This window comes from Rhinopithecus roxellana, chromosome 8 (genome assembly GCF_007565055.1).
Source record: "Rhinopithecus roxellana isolate Shanxi Qingling chromosome 8, ASM756505v1, whole genome shotgun sequence".
Taxonomy (NCBI): domain Eukaryota; kingdom Metazoa; phylum Chordata; class Mammalia; order Primates; family Cercopithecidae; genus Rhinopithecus; species Rhinopithecus roxellana.
The window spans coordinates 70,211,047-70,232,469 of record NC_044556.1 but is presented as its reverse complement, the minus strand read 5'-3'; the positions used below and the strand labels follow the sequence as shown (position 1 = coordinate 70,232,469).

The following is a 21,423-nucleotide window of genomic DNA, read 5'->3' as shown; positions in this document are numbered from 1 at the left end:
GGGAGAACATGCCAAAGATTAGACATGAATTGGCTCTGTGAGGAAAACAACCTCAGAATCATTAACCCAGAATTCTAGAGAAGATTGGGGGGCCTGCAGGGAGATGAATTAATGGTTTACTCTCGACCAGCTTTTCCCTTGACCCAAGTGGGGAAATTACAAAAAGATCACATCGCATTCCTTTAATCTTCTGATTTCCACACAGGCAACTGTAGGTAAACACTGGTCTGGAAGACAAAAATGCAATACAAACATTTGTACAGCCCTTAGCAGTTTATAACACCCTTTCATTACGTGTGCTCTTCTGATTCTCACGTCTCTCCATTTTGCAGATCAACAAACTGGAGTTCAGGTTATCTAAAGGACTTGCTCAAGGTGGGAGGTGATAGGGCAAAGGGAACAACTCCAGTGCAACAGCTTTTGGGCACCACCGACGTATGCTGGCCACGGGTCCCACATGGAGGTACAGAGCCGTTGGAGGACACAGGACAGGCATGTGTGTGAGTAATTATTGCAACTCTGAGTGACGGATACAATGACAGATGCACGTTTAGGGAACAGGATTTGTTCAGAGGAGGGATTTTGGGACACGAGTCAGGAAAGGCTTCGCAGAGGAAGTGGCAGTTTTGAAGGATAAGTAGGGCTGTGTGCCAGGTGAAGGAAGAATGGGGAGCAAGGGTAAAGGTAGAGGAGGTGTGGAGTGAGGGGTGGAGAGAGGGAATTAGGCCACGGAGGAAAATGTGTGCAAAGTACAAAGACTTGAAACATCACAGTGTGTTGGGGCGATTGTTGGGTAGAGGAGCAGAGGAGAGGAGGGACACAGGGCAGGAAAATCAAGCAGCCAGATCTTGGGGCCATGGGGTGCTGTGTGGATGTCTGGCCTTTGGGAGCCACTGGAGGCTGATGTCTGATGGCAGTGAGGGCTGTCTGGTTCCAGGGTGGAGACTTGATGGGCAAGGGGCTTCCTGGAGCCTGGTACCCTTCAGAAAGCCATTGCACTAATCCTGGCCAGAGATAGGAGGCCCTGAACCTAACTGGCTGTTAGGAGACTGGGGGAGAGAGTCAAGAGGTATTGAAAAGATGAAACAGGACAATTGTCTTTTCCATGCCCTGAAAGACAGAGCACACATGGGTTAGGCCTGACACTCTCCTAAAGGAGGCAGAACTGACAAAAGTGGAGACATCTTCCCTCTGCCATGACTGTTGTTCTGTAAAGGGGGCGGCAAGCAGAGGAACTCATGGCAAGCAAGGAGGAAGATGTTAAGGTGTGAGAAAACAGCTTCTAGACCCATGAGGGGCAAAACACAAGGATAGGGCAGCTGGGTGGGGCTGCGGGGCTTCAGCTCTAGAGACCTCTGAGAGTAGAGGTCTCCTGAACCCTTCCTTTCTCATCTGCTGGGAGCTGGGTCAGATGCTCTCCCATTGGGCTCTTCTCCGGGCATGAGTCGCCCAGTAGAGCCTCTGGTGGCCATGTGCTGTTACTGCAGGTCAGGGCTAGAAGGAGGGGAGCCAGGACTGAGGCTAAGACACAGTCACCCTTCCCTTTTTTCACACCACAATCAGCCTGGTGCTGATTCACTTGTAATCAGCTCAATCCCTCAGCTGGCAGCCACGCCTGAACAGGCAGCGGGCAGAGCTGCGAGCTGGTAAAGATGAGTCTCAACCAGGCAGTGTGGCTCTAGTCTCCTGGCAGTGAGGGGACAAAGCATGGAATGGCCACAAGACAGGTCTCCCGAGAGGCTGGGCTCCCATCAAGGGGACAGTGAGTGACTGCCAAGAGTCGGGGTGGGGTGGAGTTAGTGTCAGGGTCCCTCTGCAGGCTGGTGGTCATTTGAGAAACACTTGTTGAGCACCTACGATGGGCCAAGATGGGAACTCAGGCACCGTGAAGATGCTGCCATACACAGCAGTAACACAGACCCAAGCAGGGATGGCTCTCGGGCAGCAAGCAGAAGGAGGCTTTGCTGAGGAGGGGAGGTCTGAGCGGAAACAGCAGGCTGAGCACTCCTGGAAGAGGCTATGGCGTGACAGGGAAAGAGAAGGGCTTGGGCGACATGGGCCTGTTCATAGATGGCAGACAAGCTCAGCGTGCCTGGGCGCAGTGTGTGATGTGCTGGAGGAGAGCCAGGGGTGGGAGGTGAGCAGTGGGAAGAAGCATGAGAGTGTGAGGAAAATTAGGCTGCAAGGAGGATGAGATCTGGAAGGGAGGTGGAACTGACTAAAGCAGAGCACCTTCCCCCTGCAGCGACTGTTGGTTGTAAAGGGGACAGCAAGAAGAGGGGCTCATGGAAAAGCAAGGAGGAGCGTATGGCTTTCCAGGTCTCCATTCCCAAATGCTGCATAACTCCCCTGGGTCCTGTGATTTTTCACTGCCCAAATGGGAGCTATAGTGCAGGGGTGAGGGGTGTGCACAGCTGGGCTCTTCGAGAACAAAAGGTCAAAGGAAGCCCAGACTCTTCCCCTTTGCCAGTTTAGAGAACCTGAAATGTGTCATGAAGGCCCATGTCTTCCCCACACTCTCTAATGGGAGCTTTCCCACAGATGTGCCAATGTATTGATCTCTCTTCCCGGGGGCGGCTGAAGGATGAGGCCAGTCAGCATTGACTGCAAGGAACCCCAACTGGTACGCCAGTGTGCCATTCCAATGTTGTCATTTTCTGCGTATGCCATGGTCTGCAAAAGGTTGGGAAGCATCTTCCTAGACATGCACACAACACAGTGCGTGTGAACTATGAGCGCAGAAGCCAGGAGCAGCTGAGAGGCACCTTCCTTAAAGAGCTGGCCTGTTCCTCACAGCATCAATTGATGCCAATCTTGTCACCCCTGTTTTCTTTTCCCACTGACATTGGCATAGCCCCAGAGCCCTGTCTTAAAGCAATTTATACTGGTTCAAGGAGAGATGAGAAAAATGTGAACAAATATAGTATATTTTTCATAAAACTTTTCATAAAGTTAAATATATTTTTTAAAGACCTGTTCTTGCCGGGCATGGTGGCTCACGTCTGTAATCCCAGCACTTTGGGAGGCTGAGGCAAGTGGATCACCTGAGGTCAGGAGTTCAAGACCAGCCTGGCCAACATGGTGAAACCCTGTCTCTACTGAAAATACAAAAATTAACTGGTCTGGTGGTGCACACCTGTAATCCCAGCTACTCAGGAGGCTGAGGCAGGAGAATCGCTTGAATTTGGGAGGCAGAGGTTGCAGTGAGCCGAGATCCCGCCACTGCACCCCAGCCTGGGCAACAGAACAAGACTCTGTCTCAAAACAAACAAAACAAAACAAAACAAAACAAAACAACCTGTCCTTTGCTTTGAGACTATGTCCCTCCTCCTGTATCTTACTGTTTTATTTTGAAGTATAACACACATGCAGAGCAGTGCACGGGTCAGAAGCATACCACTCAACGGTATTTCACAAAGTAAGCAACCCCAGGCAGTTAGCACCCAGATGAAGAAAGAAAACATCATGGCACACCCTCAGTAACCATCTCATGATCTCTTTCAGCCACTACCCCTAAGGGTAACCACTATCCTAACTTCTAACACCATAAATTAATGTTGCTTCCTTTTCCCACTACATATAAATGGAATCACATAATAATGTACTTTTTTGACTGTGGTTTCTTTCAGCATCATGTTTATGAGATTGGTCCATGTCTTTTCTGGTAATAGTTAATTCATTCTGTTTGCTATACAACATTCCATGGTGTGAATATGGTACAATTTATTTATTCATTCTGCTGTTGATGGGCATTTGGATACTAAAACATCACTGCTTCTCACTTGACTGGAGCAAAAGAAAAGAAAAAGAAAAGATTACTACTGTGGACATTTGTACACAGATCTTTTGGTTAAAATGCTCATAAATTTTTGTAGGGTGTATACTTAGGAATGGAATTGAATATATGCATATTTTCGGCTTTAGTGGATACTGCTGAGCTATTTCCCAAAGTGGCTATGCCATTTTACGCTGCCCCAGGCATATATGAGAGTTCTGGTTGTTTCATATCTTTGTCAAAATTTGGTAGTGTTTATCTCTTTCATTTTAGCCATTCTGGTAGGATGTGGTCCCTTTTCTCCCTTTTTCATGATAAAATGTACTTTAAAAAATACAATATGGCCGGGCACAGTGGCTCATGCCTGTAATCCTAGCACTCTGGGAGGATGAGGTTGGAGGATCACTTGAGCCCAGGAATTTGAGACCAGCCTGGGCAATATAGTAATGATATAGGAATTAATTTCTTCTTAACTGCGAGTCCTTGGTAAGGTTTCTCTTTTCATGAAAAGCAGTCCCAAAATAGTTTCTTTTTTTTTTTTTCTACAAAGAGCAGCCTGTAAAATCGAGCTGCAGACATAGACAAGCAAGCTGGAAGCTTGTACAGGTGAATGCCAGCAGTTGTGCCAATAGGAAAAGGCTACCTGGGACTAGGCATGTTCAAAATGGCAGCTCCATCTTCCTTTCCTTTTGTCAAACCACATGTGCAGTAAGAAGAAGACAGTACAGCACCAGCCAGGCAAAGACCCCGTTTACATAATAAGATTAGGGTGGGGCACGCAGCCTTCCCCCAATACTATGTAAACATCATACTGGTCAAACCAATCTGTGAGCCCTACATAAATCAGACACTGCCTTCTCAAGCCTGCCTATAAAATCGGGTGTAGTCCACTGCAGGCTGGGTTTTCCCCTTTGGGAGACCCTCTCTTTCGCAAGGGAGAGAGCTGTTCTCCTTTTTCTTTCTTTTCTTTTTTTTTTTTTTTCTGAGACAGAGTCTCCCTCTGTCACCCAGGCTGGAGTGCAGTGGCGCCATCTGGGCTTACTGTAAGCTCCGCCTCCTGGGTTCACGCCATTCTCCTGCCTCAGCCTCCTGAGTAGCTGGGACTACAGGCACCCGCCACCACACCTGGCTAATTTTCTATTTTTTAGTAGAGACAGGGTTTCACTGTGTTAGCCAGGATGGTCTCAATCTCCTGACCTCGTGATCTTCCTACCTCGGCCTCCCAAGGTGTTGGGATTAGGGGTGTGAACCACTGTGCCCAGCCCTCCTTTCTCTTTCTTTTGCCTATTAAACCTCTGCTTCTAAACTTACTCCTCGTGTGTGTTCATGTCCTTAATCTTCTTGGCTCCAGATTATGAACCCAGGTATTTACCCCAGAGAACAACACTGCTTCAGTGAGACCTCATCTCTACTAAAAAAAATTTAAAAATTAGTTGGGCATGGTAGTGCATACCTGCAATTCCTCTCTACTTAGGAGGCTGAGGTGGGAGGATGATTTGAGCCTGGGAGGGGGAGGTTGCAGTGAACCAAGATTGTGTCACTGTACTGCAATCTGGGTGGCAGAGTGAGGCTCTGTCTCAAACAAAAACAAAAACGATATGATGACCTACAGAAGATGGTAGTTTTGTACTAAAGTCCTTAGTGGGCAAATGAAAAGTTGGCTTCCAGATTTCTTTTTTTTTGAGACGAGGTCTTACTCTGTCGCCCAGGCTAGAGTGCAGTGGCGTGATCTTGGCTTACTGCAAGCTCCACCTCCCAGGTTCATGCCATTCTCCAGCCTCAGCCTCATGAGTAGCTGGGACTACAGGTGCCTGCCACCATGCCCGGCTAATTTTCTGTATTTTTAGTAGAGACGGGGTTTCACTGTGTTAGCCAGGATAGTCTTAATCTCCTGATCTCGTGATCTGCCCACCTCCCAAAGTGCTGGGATTACAGGTGTGAGCCACTGCTCCCGGCCTCCAGATTTCTTTTGAAATTTCACACCTCTAAAACCTCAAAGTCTTATTTATACATTTTTTAAGGATTTTTCATTGCTGTTTGAAACAAGGGTTTAAAAAACAAACCAAAAAATCTCCTACCATCCTGTTCCAGTACTTTTTGTTTTATAAAAAAATCTAGGCACAAACACAGCAGGAATTTGGGTAGGGCTCAGCTAGGTGTTTCTTCTGCTCCCTGTGGTATAAAGTGAAATTGATCGGTAATACTTAGCTGGAGCATGGGCTGGCCTAGAGGGTCCAAGATAGCTTCATTCTCTTATTTGATAAGACTTGAGGGAAATTATTAGAAGGCAGGGTTCAGCTAGGATTGTCCACAGGAATGCCTGTGTGTGGTTTCTCCAGCACAATGGCCTCAGGTGGTCAGATTGGCTTCCCTCAGAACAAACGTCTTAAAGTAACTAAGGGAAAGCTGCTTCTGACCAAGCCTCAGAAGTCACTTGGAATAACTTCCACCACATTTTGTTGTTCATGCAAGTCTTAAGGCCAGCTCAGATTTAAAAGGAGAGAAATTAGACTGCATTTATCTTGGTAGAGAAATGACAAGGTCACATCGTATAAGAGCATGTGGGATGGCAATACTATTATGACTCTCCTAGAAAAAATACCATTTTCCACACCCTCACAATCTATCCTGCCCCCTAAGAAAGTAAACCTGGCCAGGATGTATCTGAAGAGTACTGAGAAATTGCAGCAGACATCTCTATCTTTTGTACTTTCCTTAACTCCCTCTTTTACACTCTGCCTTCTTCCACCTTTTCACTTTATTTTCTTACTTCCCTTTCTTTCCCCCACCCTTTTAGTTAACTAAACTCATAAGGACATGTCTTAATCCGTTCCTCCCCATCTCTCCTACACATCTGTAAATCTTTGATCCCTGGGTGACAGAGAGATTACTGGGATACTTAGACCCATAGCATGTCAGGCTTGGAAGGGTCTTGACTAATCCCAGATGCACTTTTACATATGAGGAAGTTGAGGCCTAGAGAAGGGACTTTCCCAAGGTCCTACTTCAAGTAAGTAGCAGAGTTCTGGCTAGCACAGCATAAAGCATAGCCTAGAGTGGGTCTCAAAGAATGTCAACAGCTTCCTTTCGGTTTCAAATGCCTGGAACTAAAGCCACTTGTTTCCGTTTCACATTAATTGCCTCATCATTCCAATGTCTTTAGGCCTCTTGGTGAAGGAATGAAACTAATGCTAACAGGACCCTGTGCCCAGAGAGGCCTGCCCCAGCCCTGGCTTTGGTCCAGTCTTCAGAGATGGATGAGGGGCTTGTGAATGGAGGAAGTTGGGATCAGTGCAACAGCCCCTGCATCCAGCCCCTGACACCCCCGACACAGCAGCTGCTCCTTTCTAATGCTGAAGTCCAGGGATTCTCTGAACTCTAACACCAACTGGCAGCCTACAGACCACTTTTTTTTTTTTTTTTCGCTCTGTCGCCCAGACTGGAGTGCAGTGGCCAGATCTCAGCTCACTGCAAGCTCCGCCTCCCGGGTTTACGCCATTCTCCTGCCTCAGCCTCCCGAGTAGCTGGGACTACAGGCGCCCGCCACCTCACCCAGCTAGTTTTTTTTTTTTTTTTTTTTTTTTTTGTATTTTTAGTAGAGATGGGGTTTCACCGTGTTAGCCAGGATGGTCTCGATCTCCTGACCTCGTGATCCGCCCGTCTCGGCCTCCCAAAGTGCTGGGATTACAGGCTTGAGCCACCGCGCCCGGCCGCCTACAGACCACTTTTGAAATCTTCTGGGCATCTAGAGATGGTGAATTTAGCTGATAATGACTGCGGTCAGGCTGAGGATAAATCTGAGGTGATATAGGCCAAAAAAAACACAACTCTCTGGTCAGGCCCAAGAGACAGCAACTCCCTCATGTTCAAGTCTGTTTCCTCTGATAACAGCTCCAAACAGGCGGAAGCTAAGGCTCGAGGTGGGGGTTGGGGGAGCCCTAGTGGGGCCACCAGACATCCCATAGCATTAACAACTGGATCTTGAGAGGAAGATCAAGGCTGTGGTAAACAGAGGGGGGTTGGCACTGTGCTCCAGAATCTGAATAGTTAATGATGTGGAGAATGACCTTCTAAGAAGCCTCCCAGAACTTTTTTTTAAATCCACCAGCACATTGCTTTTAGCTGCAAGACAGCAGCTCTGCAAATCAGTGATAAGCTGAGAGTCCCACCTGGGTGTGCTGTCACTGTGGGGCCACAATGAGAACCTCAAGGCTTCTGTGTGCCTGGGGCAGGGGGAGAAAGAGTCTCCATGGAGGACTCTGTTGATAAGAAGGTACTGAAATAATTATTTTAATTAGTATAGCCTGCAACCTCCTTTAGGCGAGTGGCCGTGTTTCTGGGTATCCAGGTCTACCACAGTTTGCCACATATTAGGAGCGCCACAAATATTTTTTATATTTGTTATAAAGACCTTCTGGTCCTCCATCCAGGCATGATGGCATCCATACATCCCCTCCTCCTGGCCTCCTTCCAGCAGATCTCCGCTAGCTCTGAGAGGAGGCCTAGGACAGGCGGAAACCCCACGAAGGATTTTTGGCTTCTCCTGGCCACAGATTCAAGACTAACAAACCCTCCCCAGGGGCCCTTGAAGGGGAGTGGTAGAAACAAGTTATGGAGGGGCCTGCGCCTTTCTTCGTGCCAGGGTCCCTCCTTCCAGCTCATGGATTCCTTCTCTCCAAAGAAAGGAAGGGGCAACTTCTTTCCCTTATACTCCCCTAAAAAAGGAAAGGAAAACTTAAAACAGGAAGAAACATCATTAAACCAGATGAAACATCATGAGCTAACAGTGCCATTTCCCAACCTGTGGTTGGCCAGCGCCTGAACCTGGCCATCATCCACACAGCCTGCTGCCGTGGCTGTAGCAACTGAAGTTGAAATTGTAAGAGCAGCTGCCACATCGGGCACGGAGCCAAGCAATTGGGAGCCCATCCGGTGTTTCTTTCCAACCTCTGCAATCTTTCTATTGCATCTTATCAGGGCTGCCGTGTGTCATCATAGCCTGTACTGAGTGTTTCCTCTCTGCCAGCCACTCTTCTAAGAACTCTACGGGGATTATCGTGCTTAGTTCTTTCCCCACAACTCTATGAAGTAGGCATTATTGTTCCCATTTTACAGATGAGGAAACTGAGGCATAGAGGAGTTACAAGAACTTATCCAAGGCCCTCAGAGGTGGAGCCAGGATTAAATCCCAAAGGGGTGACACTGGAGCCCACACTCCTGGCCCCACCACAGGCTGACTCTGCAAAATGCATGGCCTTAGGAGGCTTCCAACCTACACTGTGGTGAGTGGCTGGTCTACAGTCAGCAGTCAATAAGCTCCATGCCTTAGAGCACTGGATACCATACCAGGTGCCACTCTCTCCCCTGGCTGGGGGACAGCTCCGTTTCTGCTGCAGACATTGCCTTTCCCTCAGGCACAGGAGTGTCTTGGCCACAGGGAAAATGAGTTACATGTGTGGGTAGTGGAGCAGCTTGTTACTTCTGGAAAAACAACTTGGAGCCTCAGTCTTGCTGTAATCTGCTGTGCCTGGAATCACTTTCAAATCTGTTGTCTGTACCTGTGGGCTCTTCGTGACACCTCAGACAGTCCCAGGACAGACCTCAGCAAGAAACCCCAGTCTAACTTAACCTGTCTGGCAAAAGAAAATAGAAACAGGCCAGGTGCGGTGGCTCATGCCTGTAATCCCAGCACTTTGAGAGGCCGAGGCGGGCGGATCACGAGGTCAGGAGATCGAGACCATCCTGGCTAACACGGTGAAACCCTGTCTCTACTAAAAATACAAAAAATTAGCCGGGTCTGGTGGCGGGCGACTGTAGTCCCAGCTACTCAGGAGGCTGAAGCAGGAGAATGGCGTGAACCCAGGAGGCGGAGCTCGCAGTGAGCCAAGATCACGCCACTGCACTCCAGCCTGGGCAACAGAGCGAGTCTCCATCTCAAAAAAAAAAAAAAAAAAAAAAAAAATACAAAATTAACTGGGAGTGGTGGCACATGCTTGTGATCCCAGCTACCCGAGAGAATGAGGCAGGAGAATTGCTTGAACCTGGGAGGCAGAAGTTGCGGTGAGTGGAGACTGCACCATTGCACTCTAGCCTAGGAAACAAGAGCAAAACTCTATCTCAAACAAACAAACAAAAACAAACAAACAAACAAAAAACAAACAAGAAAATAGATACAGCCCCTGGGGAAACTGCCTGACCATACACTCTCTGCCTTTAAACAGAAACTTCCTAGATCACTACGTCCCCTTTCCATTCTCAACTAGCCATGCAGGTGCTTGCCTGCTGGCTTGCCTCTACTTAACTCCCCCAACTCTTGCCCCCTCTTACCTCTCCTTTCTGGTTCTCCTGTTTCTACACTAGGGGTCCACTTCCACGGGCTGTCTCAATCCCGACTCAGACTCTCTGTCCTCCTCCTTCTACATCTGCTCCCACCCCTGTACCCAGCTCACTCCCTTTCTCCCACACTCTGTCTTTATTCCAATTCCTTGCTTTTTCCTGGCTTCCTTGCCTTTTTGCCTTTACCCAAAACCGAGGATCCCTCCTCACCCAACTCCTATCCCATCAAACACAGCTCCCACACCTACCGCATAACTCTAATCTTCTCTCCTAGGCTCCAACACATTGAGGATGAAGCCTCAGGGTCCAGACAACAGAGGACCCCCTGGCAGGCTTCTCAGTGGGCCCAGGGTGAAAATCTGCTGGCCAAGGGGATGATGAGACCTGTTTCTTACAACTCAGTGCTGTGTGCTCTGAGGCTGAAGCTGTCTTCCTCTGCCATTTCCCAGGGTAACAGAAGCTTGAGTCTTTTTGCATTAATTCCCTGGCTTGCTTTGACTCAGAGTCCAGGACTTGGTAGCATGCTAATTTATGCAAACCAAATGCAAATGAATATAGAAAACTATGTGACCCTGGATTTAATGGAAATCAGAGTCTCCTCTTACGGGAAGACTTAGGGAAATTTTGGAATCTACTTCCCAAGAGAAATATTAAAATAGAATGGCTTTCAGTTTGGGGTCGGGGAGGGATGTGGCTGGAAGTCATTCAGAGGAAAGAGCATAGTCTGGGTTCTGTGTGCATCCTCTAAGCCACCCAACAGAGAGCAGAGGAAGAAAAAGCGTCTGGCCGCCAAGCCTGTGCCTTCTTTCTCCTGTCTTGACTCTGAGCTCTGGTTTAGCTCCACGGCACGCCCGAGAACAGAGCCTGTGGGCTGTACTGCCTCTTTGGAAACAGGGGCATTTTATTTATATCTTCTTCCCATGACAGCACTTCATTATTCTCCTCTCCTTGCATCTCCCTACACTGACCCTCTTGAACTTGGCTCTCATTGGGTATGGCTGATCGAGTGCACAGTATGTTCTAGGACATTGTTCTGGAACCCGATCAGGGGTTAAGCATTCTGGAGGTTCCTATAAAGCAGGCCTCAGAGGCTAAGAGGCAGGTCAACTCAGCCACAAAGGCTTAGGTGCCTCATTTCTTGAAGAAGGGAGAAAAGGACCACTCCATGAAAGGACAGGAGGGATGAAGGTGGCCCCAGAAGCCTCAGCCCATTCTTCTGATCCTAAAAAGAAATGTGCTGAACAGCCCCAAAATATAGAAACTGACCTCTTCTGGCCAGGAGCAGTGACTCATGCCTATAATCCTAGCACTTGGCAGATCTCTTGAGCACAGGAGTTCGAGACCAGCTGGGGCAACATGGCAAAACCCGGTCTACAAAAACACAAACAAATTAGCCAGGCATGGTGGCACCTGTCATCCCAGCTACTCAGGATGCTGAGGCAAGAGGATCACTTCAACCTGGGAGGCAAAGGTTGCAGTGAGCTGAGGTTACACCACTGCACTCCAGCCTAGGCAACACAGCCAAACCCTGTCAAGAAAGAGAAAAAAATAAAGAGAAAGAAGGAAGGAAGAAAGGAAGGAAGGAAGGAAGGAAGGAAGGAAGGAAGGAAGGAAGGAAGGAAGGAAGGAAGGAAGGAAGGAAGAGAAAGAAAGAAAGAAAGAAAGGAAAGAAAGAAAAAGAAAGGAAGGAAGGAAGGAAGGAAGGAAGGAAGGAAGGGAAAGAAAGAAAGAAAGAAAGGAAGGAAGGAAGGAAGGAAGGAAGGAAGGAAGGAAGGAAGAAAGAAAGAAAGAAAGAAAGAAAGAAAGAAAGAAAGAAAGAAAGAAAGAAAGAAAGAAAGAAAGAAAAAGAAGAAAGAAAGGGAAAGAAAAAGAAGGAAGGAAGGAAGGAGAAAATAAAAAAGAAAAGAAAAGAAAAAAGAAACTAACCTTTTCTTAAAGATCTCAAGAGAAGGAAAGATTCTTCCAAAGTCTTTGTAATAGTCCAGTAGTTCCATCAGATTTTTTTACTTCTATTAACATAAATGCTTGGTGCTGCATGGAAATCATTTTGTTCTGGTACTTTCCTTGAAGTAACTAGAGAACCACTGTTCCTGTTTATTCAGATAATAGCTCAGCAAAACCTTCACATATGTTGTGAAAATACCTTAAGACAAACTCCCCCAAGATTCAGGGACCACTTTACTGCCTCCCTGAGAGATCACCCAAACTCAACCCTCTACTCCCAGGGCATAGGAGCTGTGTGTGCTGATCCATATTCCCCTAATGACATAAAAGTTTGCTGAAGGCCAACTTTCAACTAGTCAATATTTCGAGTTGCCCAGAGGAAGGAAAAACTGTTTATCTGTATATTTAAAATGGGAAGGATGCACTGGGTATCAAGCACGTCATGTATACTATTTCCTCTAAGTCTCACAACAGTCCCATGAGATCTGTATTACTCCCATTATACAGATGAGTGAACTGAGGCTAAGAAGGTTGAAGTCATTTGCTCAAGGTCACAAAGCTGATGAATAGCTGTGGCAGAACCTTTTAATGCTCATTAGTATCCATTTTCTTCATTTTTAGACACATACTCAACTATATTTCCTAGCTCTCTTGCAGTTAGGCAGGCCACATGACTGAGTTCTGGCCACTGAAATGGGGACAGAAGTGATTTTTTCCACTTTCAGGCCTGGCCCGTAAAGACTTTGCAGATGAGCTTCCACTTCCCTTTTTCACATCACTATCTGGATGACTCAGGGTACCATGGAGCCATGTGATGAAGACGAGGGGAGCTTGGATCCCTGAATGACTACATGAAGCAGAGCACCCATCATCCTGCCCTCTGCCCCCTGCACTAGACTACGACTTAGATGAGATAAAGTTTCACTGGGTTATGCCACTGAGAGTTTATCCTCAATAATAGCATGGTGGGGGCAAGATCTGAAACCAAGCATGTCAAACTCCAAAGACCATCTTCTCTCCTTAAGCCATATAGCCACACAATATAGCAGAAATGTAAAAGTTAAACTATAAAATGTTATCTAATCTCACACTTCATCTCTCCCCCTCCATGCCTCTCCCATAACCAAGAACTAGATTCCTAGAACCAAGAACTTTAGATTCCTAAAGATTTTAGAGAAATTGCATATATAGAAACATAAAATCAAGCAAGCAACTGATAAATATTTGTTGACTGCATACAATAACATGGGAGACAAAACTGCTTTTGTTGTTATTGGAGAGCTGGAGAAACCCTTTCGGCATTCATGCCAAAAAGAGTCCTCTCCACCACCTTCCTCCAAGAACCACTTCCACCTGTGGCTCCATCCCATGGATGTGGAGCTATGAATTTACAGGGACATGGAACATGGTTGTGGCCATCATGAAAGCCTACCAAAGCCATTATCAGTGATTGATAGCTCACCATTGCATCCTGTTATCCCTGCCCCAAGCCAAAGAGAGCTGAGTAAATATCATATAGGGACTATACTATGATTATGACAAAAGAAACAGACTTAATCAACTTTCCCCCTACAGGCTGTCATTCTATCAAATATAAGCTAAAATTAATCAGTAGTTTTGGCATGATAGAATCAGACCAATCTGATTTTGAAATGAGGGACAGGAAAAGGATTATTGGCAAGAAGGGACAAATAAAGGGTAAAGGTTTTAAAATTTTTCCATTAAGATAGGAAATCGGCTGGGCAAGACGGCTCATGCCTGTAATCCCAGCACTTTGGGAGTCCGAGACAGGCAGATCACCTGACGTCAGGAGTTAGAGACCAGCCTGGCCAACGTGGTGAAACCCCGTCTCTACTAAAAATACAAAAAAAAATTAGCGAGGCGTGGTGGCAGGCACCTGTAATCCCAGCTACTTGGGAGGCTGAGGCAGGAGAGTTGCTTGAACCTGGGAGGTGGAGGTTGTAGTGAGCCAAGGTCGTGCCAGTTGCACTCCAGCCTGGGCAACAAGAGCAAAACTCTGTCTTAAAAAAAAGAAGAAGAAATCCTTTAGGTATAATTTACAGGGGCTAGGAAGATCTCTCCTGTTCCCCTCAAACATTTCCACCAAGGTCTAGGGAATAATTAATTTTTTTTTCTTCTTTTTTTTTTTTTTGGAGACAGCCTGTTGCCCAGGCTTGAGTGCAGTGGTGTAAACACAGCTCACTGCAACCCCTCATGCTTGGATTATGAGTGGTGAGCCACTGTACCCCGCGAGAGAATTGATTCTTGGTCTTAACACTTTGTCCCTCCCCCTTTAAATGCTGGGCTGGTCTCTCTGGAAGAGTAACCCACAACTGTCTTATTAATCAATTATGCTTTATTGTGATTCAGAACTTGGGGGAAGTTATAATTTATTGAGTCCTTTTAATCTACCTATTATGGTTTCAGGATCTTTAAATACATTGTTTTGGCTGAGTGTGGTGCCTCAGACCTATAATCTCAACACTTTGGGAGGCTGAGGCAGGAGGATTGCTTGAGGCCAGAAGTTCGAGACTAGCCTCAGCAACATAGTGAGAATCTCTCTCTACGACAATTTAAAAAATTATCTAGGCACGGTGGCAGGTGCCTGTAGTCCTAGCTACTCACGGGAGGCTAAAGCGGGAAGATCACTTGAGCCCAGGAGTTTAAGGTTGCAGTGAGCTGATCACACCATTGCACTCCAGCCCAGGCAACAGAGCAAAATGCTACCCTTCAAAACAACAATAACAACAACTATATATAGTTGTTGTTTTTTTTCTCAATTTTCACCTTTTACAAATGGGCAAACTGAGACTCAAAGAAGCTTAGTAATGGCCCATGACCACAGCGGCAGAAGCTGGATTTGAACTCCAGTCTGATTTCAAAGCCCTTGCTCATTGCACTATGCCAGTGTTTCTTTCTTTTCTTTTTTCTTTTGTTTTTGGAGACAGAGTCTCATTCTGTCAACCAGGCTGGAGTGCAGTGACATGGTCTCAGCTCACCGCAACCTGCACCTCCCAGGCTCAAGTGATTCTCGTGCCTCAGCCTCCCAAGTAGCTGGGATTACAGGTGCGCACCACCACGCCTGGCTAATTTTTGTATTTTTAGTAGAGATAGGGATTCACCCTGTTGGCCAGACTGGTTTCGAACTGCTGACCTCAAGTGATCCTCCCACCTCAGCCTCCCAAAGTGCTGGGATGACAGGTGTGAGCCGCCAGCCCAGTGTTTCTTGATCTAGGGTGCTCTTCAGAATCACCAAGGGGACAGTTAAAAATACGGATTCGTGGCCTTGGCCCCAGCCTCCTCGATTACTCTCCTGGGGGCAGGGCTCAGCAATCTGTGTTTTCCAACACCCCCAGATGCAAATGAAGATGAGCCAAGTTTGGGAAATATCACACTGTGCTTTGCTGTGGGAAATTGGAAGAGGATAAGTCGAGCAGGGATGGTGAGGGAATGCAGGGAGGAGGGAACAGAAAGGGACCATCTACAATGCTGCTCAGGCCTGGCCTTGCTTAGACAGACACTGGCGCCTGTCCCGGGAGTTGAACTCCTGACTGTGGAACCTGGAGGAAAAACCTCAAATCAAGAAACGGACTTTCCAGTCGGATGTTCTCCACATCTCTCCTGTGGAAAGGGGATATCATGAGTGCAGAATTCAGCTGCGAAAAGTCATCTCCAGGCCTATTTTTAAACTCACCATAAATAAAGAAAGAATAGCCTGTCAACATTCAAAATGTGCTAGTCCCTTTTCTGCTTCAATAAAACAGCCTTGATTTAGTGCTCACTACTTCCAACCCTGTGACCACTAAGAGGCAGCTGGGATGAAGTTGGCTGCCACGCAGTCTTGGAAGCCAATTCATAAAGAATGGTGCCAAAATCGGGATGAGGGTACTGTTTAGGTGTGAGGAACTGAATGGCTACCTTAAAAAATTTTAGTATATTCTTGTATATACACAGGGGCCATAAGAGCTCGACTTGGGAATTGTAATAACTGCTGCCGTTTATTGAGAGCTTAACTTTGTACAGATACACAATCCCTTATCCACAGGTTGACCATATAATTTATCATGCAAACCAGGCAATTTTGAAAGTGTAAAGGAGGGGTGGGGGAGCTATCAATAATTTCACCAGGACTACAATTGTAAAACTGGGATGTATGATCACCTGATTTATCCAAAACCCTGCAAACGTGCTTCAAGTTCAGGCTTTTTTTAGATTTTATAAAGGTAATACTGTGTACGTGCATATATGTGTATGTGTATACATACTCTATGTATGTAGGGGGATCCAGGGTAGTATCTCATAATCAAACACATTATATTTCTGCAGCAAATGTATGAATATTCGCCCCAAATTGAATAGACACATCAGGTCAGATTCTGCTGACTAATGATTTATGAAAAATACTTTTTCATGAAAGTTTTCAGAGAAACTTGGAAAATTCTTTTTTAAATTGTGGAAAGGGCTTATGGACCTGTACCAAGAGCTCTGCTAAGTGTCTTTAATTGCGTAGCAGAGACACTAGCTGTCCCACTGTAAATACCTTCTCCTTCTCCCTCCATACTAGAACCTCCAACTTGTGTTTGGATCCAAGGCTGTCTGGAGTAAAGACTGTGCTTCCCAGGCTTCCTTGAAGCTATGTGTGGTCATGTGACTAAGATCTGCCAATGAAATCTGTAAGTGGAAAGATGTGATCAGGGCTGATAGTTACCCCACATGCCCAGGTAGAGATGTACCTGTTGTTTATAGCTGGCATTCATTCTGATTAACTGAAACCCATGCCTTACTGGTCATTAAATATTTTCGAAATTACTGCCGGTGTAAAACTTTTAGGAAGTCTCCTTAAAGGGACAGGCATGTCCTCTGCCATCCTTCAGCCTTACTTCCTGCTGGCTAGAATGTGGACTCTGATCACTCACTCCACTTTGGATCATGAAGATGAAGGCCACAACCTGGAGAGGATGAAACTGAAAGCTGGAAGGGTCCTGGGTCTTGGTGACTCCTTGGATGGCCTACCTTTGGACTTTTACATGAGAGAAGAAAACCTTTTTGTGTTGTCACTGGTCGTTTGTGTTTTCAGTCTTTCTCAAAATAACTGTATTCTAGGGTTTGCTCTGACCATGCTGCTTAACAAACAACTCTGAAATCTCAGATGGCAATTGTATTTATTTCTCATTCAATAGCCTGCACATCGGATGTTGTGGTTCTGCTTCAGACTGTGGGTCTTCGTCCTGGAACTAGCCGACACTCAGGACAAGCTCTAGCAGACACTCAGGACAAGCTCTCCTCATAACCCGGAAAGCTCAGGAGATGAAGCCAAAACACACAAACCCATTTAAAGCTCCTGCTAGTGTTACTCTCATATTCCATTGGCCAAAACAAGTCACAAGACAGCTTACATCAAGGGGAGAGAAAATAGGGGAAGAGAGGATAAACACCTGCTGTTGATACACAGAATTGATACATGTGCAACCCAGGCCTACAGCTGCACAAGCACCAGGGGCTTGTGAGCATTCTAGGCTTCTTCCAGGCCTCCCAGCATCACGGGGGTGGGGTGGGGGGGACCACTGCTCCCTCCCTGATCATGGCCTGAAATTCCAAGTGTTTGCCCCCGACCCCAACGACACTACCAAGTAGGTGGCAACAGGAAAGTCTCTCTTCCTTTGACTGCCCCTCTCTACAGTCACCCCAGACCACACACCAGGCTGTACAGGTGTCTCTGGCAGTCTTTCCCAAAGGGGTGAGGGGGAATGTTAAAGATGGGAGCTCTGCTGCCTTACATTTGTGTGTCTCCCAAGGCTCCCCTTCTTCCAAACTTCCTTTGAGAATTTCTACCCAGTGGCTGTGTGCAGGTCCTTCCCACACATCCAGGAGCACCTGGCACTTCTGGAAGTTTGCTCAGGAAGGAAGTGCATTTCCTACAGCTCCCCAATAAACCTCTCCAGGGGCCTCATTGTCCAACTGCCAGGACCCACCCCCAATTCATTAACCATAAGGTTTAGGGAGGGGATTTGACAAATCAGCCTCAGCCACATCCAAATGCCTGAAAGAAAACACCAGGAGAAGTTGTGGGGGGCAGGGTGGATGTTGGGGATATTGCCAGTAGGTAAGTGGGTCTGGGGGAAAAACAGACCTGGAAGATTTTACCACTGACTATGTGACCTCTGGCAAACCAATCCCTTTTCTGGGACTTTATTTGCTTTCGTGTTATTTTATTTGTTGAAAGAAGTGATTGCCCTTGATGGCATTTAAGGTTTCTTCTAGTTCTAACAGCCTGTGATCTAAGGAGGAAGGGGTGAGAAGGAAAAGACCAGCATATGGGTGCCCAGAGGGACACAGCATGGTAGGGGCTCAGCCACCTGGGGATAGCATGAGGCTGAAGTTCAATTTCTTCAGTCCTTATCAGATTGTAGTCCTTATCACCAAGCTTAGCTTTACCTCTCAGCCACATTCAGGGCCATGGACTAAGGCCACAAAATTTGTGCACAACAGGGGCTACCTATCATGACGACTGCAGTATGTATGGCACCCCCCAGAGTTAGAGCAGTTCTGGCCTCATCGCTCACCACTCTCTGCCTCAAACCTCAGTTACAGCAACTCCAAACTACCCTCAGTTCTCAGCACACGTCATGGTGCCTTCCACAGTTCCCTTTCCCTGCTACACCACTATCCCTCGATCTCCCTCCCCCTGCCCCCACCTGCCCCTGGCTATTGCCTACTCATCCTTCAACGTTCAGCTGAGCCTCCTTCCCACCCAGGTTCGGAGCCCCTCTGCATCACTCCCACAATGCCTTATCACTGCACTCACTACACTGTATTGTAGCTATCTGCTGTGAACCTCTAACTGCTGTCCTACTAGACTCCGAGCTCCCCTGGGGACTGAGGGGAGAAATTGTGTCTTATCTATCTTATTATGCTCAATGTCTTTCACAGTACCAGACAAATGATAAATGGGCAATGTTTGATGCAAGAACAAAGAAACAAACGAACTGGGAAGGAAAACTGAAAGGAATGTCACGTGTAGATGGTACAGGTCACCTTTGTTTCTCCCCCACACCCCAGCTGCCACACATGCTACATCTGTAGTTCAGTGAAATCATGTCAATAAACACCAAGGGTGAATGGTAACCTTTGAGCTAGGGAAAATAAATTGCCTGGGGAAGAAGCTTGTTGTCTAGTAGGCAAGAAAAGCCTTCCTTAGTGATGGTGGAGAAGAGAGCAAGGTTGGGGTGCAAGGTCGACTGGGGGCAGGATAGTCAGGAAAGAAGTCTTGAGGAGAGAAGGACTTGAGGGGCCATTGGTGAGGAGGCTGGGTTTGGTGGGCAAATGGAGACCAAGCTGTCACACACCTGTGGCTTCACCAAGACAAGAAAGAGCTTGTGGTCTGGCCAGAGATGGGGAAGAGGATTTCAGTCAGAAATCTGAGTATGAGGTGTATGAGAGCAGTGGGAGGGCTCTAGCTGAAGGGGACTGAGACGCAGAGGGACCCAGATGGCAGAAGCAGGTGGCGCCCCTCCACTCCCTTCTCCCACTCTCCCTGACTGTGCCCAAGGTGTCCAGAGCTGCCTCAAGCCCGGTGGTCTAAGTAGGAGACTTGGTGATGCTCCCTCAGGGACTGGCTTCAGGAAGTTAAGTGGGCCTGATAATCTGGCGGAAATTTCTGTTTGCTTTAGAGAAGATGATTAAGATTGCCTAGTCACTGGATTTGAATACTCAAGAATGAGTTTAATTGTGAAGAGAATGTTTCTTTTTAGATGATGCAATAACTGCCATTGCTGGGTTTGTTTGCACCAAGGGGAAGAACTTAAATATCTGAAGTGTCTGAATTGTAGTGGTTGTTGGAGAGGACGTTTGACATGTCCTAAGATGATGGCTGGGGTGGGAGCCAGGGCTGTCATGAAGTGTAAAGATTGAATCTTACCCTGAAACCTCCATCAAAGAGGTCTCTTAGCACGCATTAAAACCCATGCATTCACCTGAACATACCCTATGAATCTGCACTCTCCGGAGCCAGGAGCAGCCAGTTCAGGATTTTCACTGGCCTGGCACCCGGCTCGGGTCTCACTTCACTTCCCTTCGCAGTCTGTCCGCCGAGAGACGGCACTGTGTGCCTGCACGTTTGGGCTGTGTTCGCCTGTGTGGGTGCAGGTGTGCACTTGCACATCCCTGGCTGTGCCTGGTCTTGCAGCATGCTCAGGCAAACCTCTCCCCAACCCGGGTCCGGGGCCTCAGACATGGTGAAACTGATGCTGTGCGAACACGTGTTTGATTCCGTTTAAATGGAGGTGGTGCGGACGAATTGAAGTTTTGCATCAATACAGTAGAACTTGCATAATCCAAAACCACTTGTTTCTTCTCTCTGCCTTCCCCATCCAAATCATCCCCAAATCATCCCTGAGAAGCCTCTGCTCCCATCAGTGTCGTCCCTGGGGGCCCCCATCAGAGAAGTGTGTGGGAGAAGCAGGTGCAGATGACAGTACTCCCTAGTCCAGCTGCCTCAGAAACTATTCCTGGGGTCGGCGGCGTGAGAGACCCACCCACCACTGCATGTCGTGGGCGTCTGCCCCAGCACAGAGTTCACACCCAGTCCTCCGATGGACCCCCTTGTGCGGGGGTCTGGGCAAAGCGTGGACTGGGCCACAGCCTGTGCCCCGAGCGAGTGGACTGCATTCTGAGGCACCAGCTCTACTTCTGCCCAGGCCAGGTGCTGTGGATCCAAGCACTGGGCATGGCCACAGCGAACTTTCCTGAACAAGTAGTACTCTTCCAGCTGATGCATGCGCTGGCGTTTATTATGGTTGGGCCAGTGCTGGAAGTGGAGATGTCTATAAGATGATCATGAGGATAGGATGGAACCCATACTCTAAGAACACAAATAAGGCCATGGAAACGCATATCGTGGGTATCTTCAATCAGGACTTCCGCGGCGAGATCTTCAATGTGGCCATCCTTGGCTACCTAGACCTGAAAGAACTTTGATTCTTTAGAGTCACTTTTTTCAGCAATTCAAGGTGATACTGAGGAAGCTAAGAAACGCCTACATTTACCAGAACATTTGAAACTTAAAGAAGACCATTTCTTCCAGGCTCCTAAAAACAAAATAATGAATGGCCACTGATTTTTAAAAAATTTTATTTATTCATTCACTGTATTCTAGTATTTCACTGCTTACAACTGTCCAGTCTCACCTCGGTTATAGTTGTAAAATCAAACATTTTCCTACAGCTGTGAACTAGTTTAAACAAAACAACATAGTGATGTATTGTGCTTCAACTGTTAAATTATTAACAGATTTCATTTATTTAAATACATAACAAGCTTTATTTAAAAATCAAGATTTTCAAAATGTGTTGATTAGAATGTACCACTAG

The 21,423-nt window shown here is 47.0% G+C and overlaps 1 pseudogene; it reads left to right on the top strand.

Annotated features, from left to right (window-relative positions):
- The first annotated feature begins 20,522 nt into the window (after positions 1–20,522).
- On the top strand, positions 20,523–21,170 carry LOC104664572 (annotated as a pseudogene).
- The last annotated feature ends 253 nt before the right edge of the window (positions 21,171–21,423 follow it).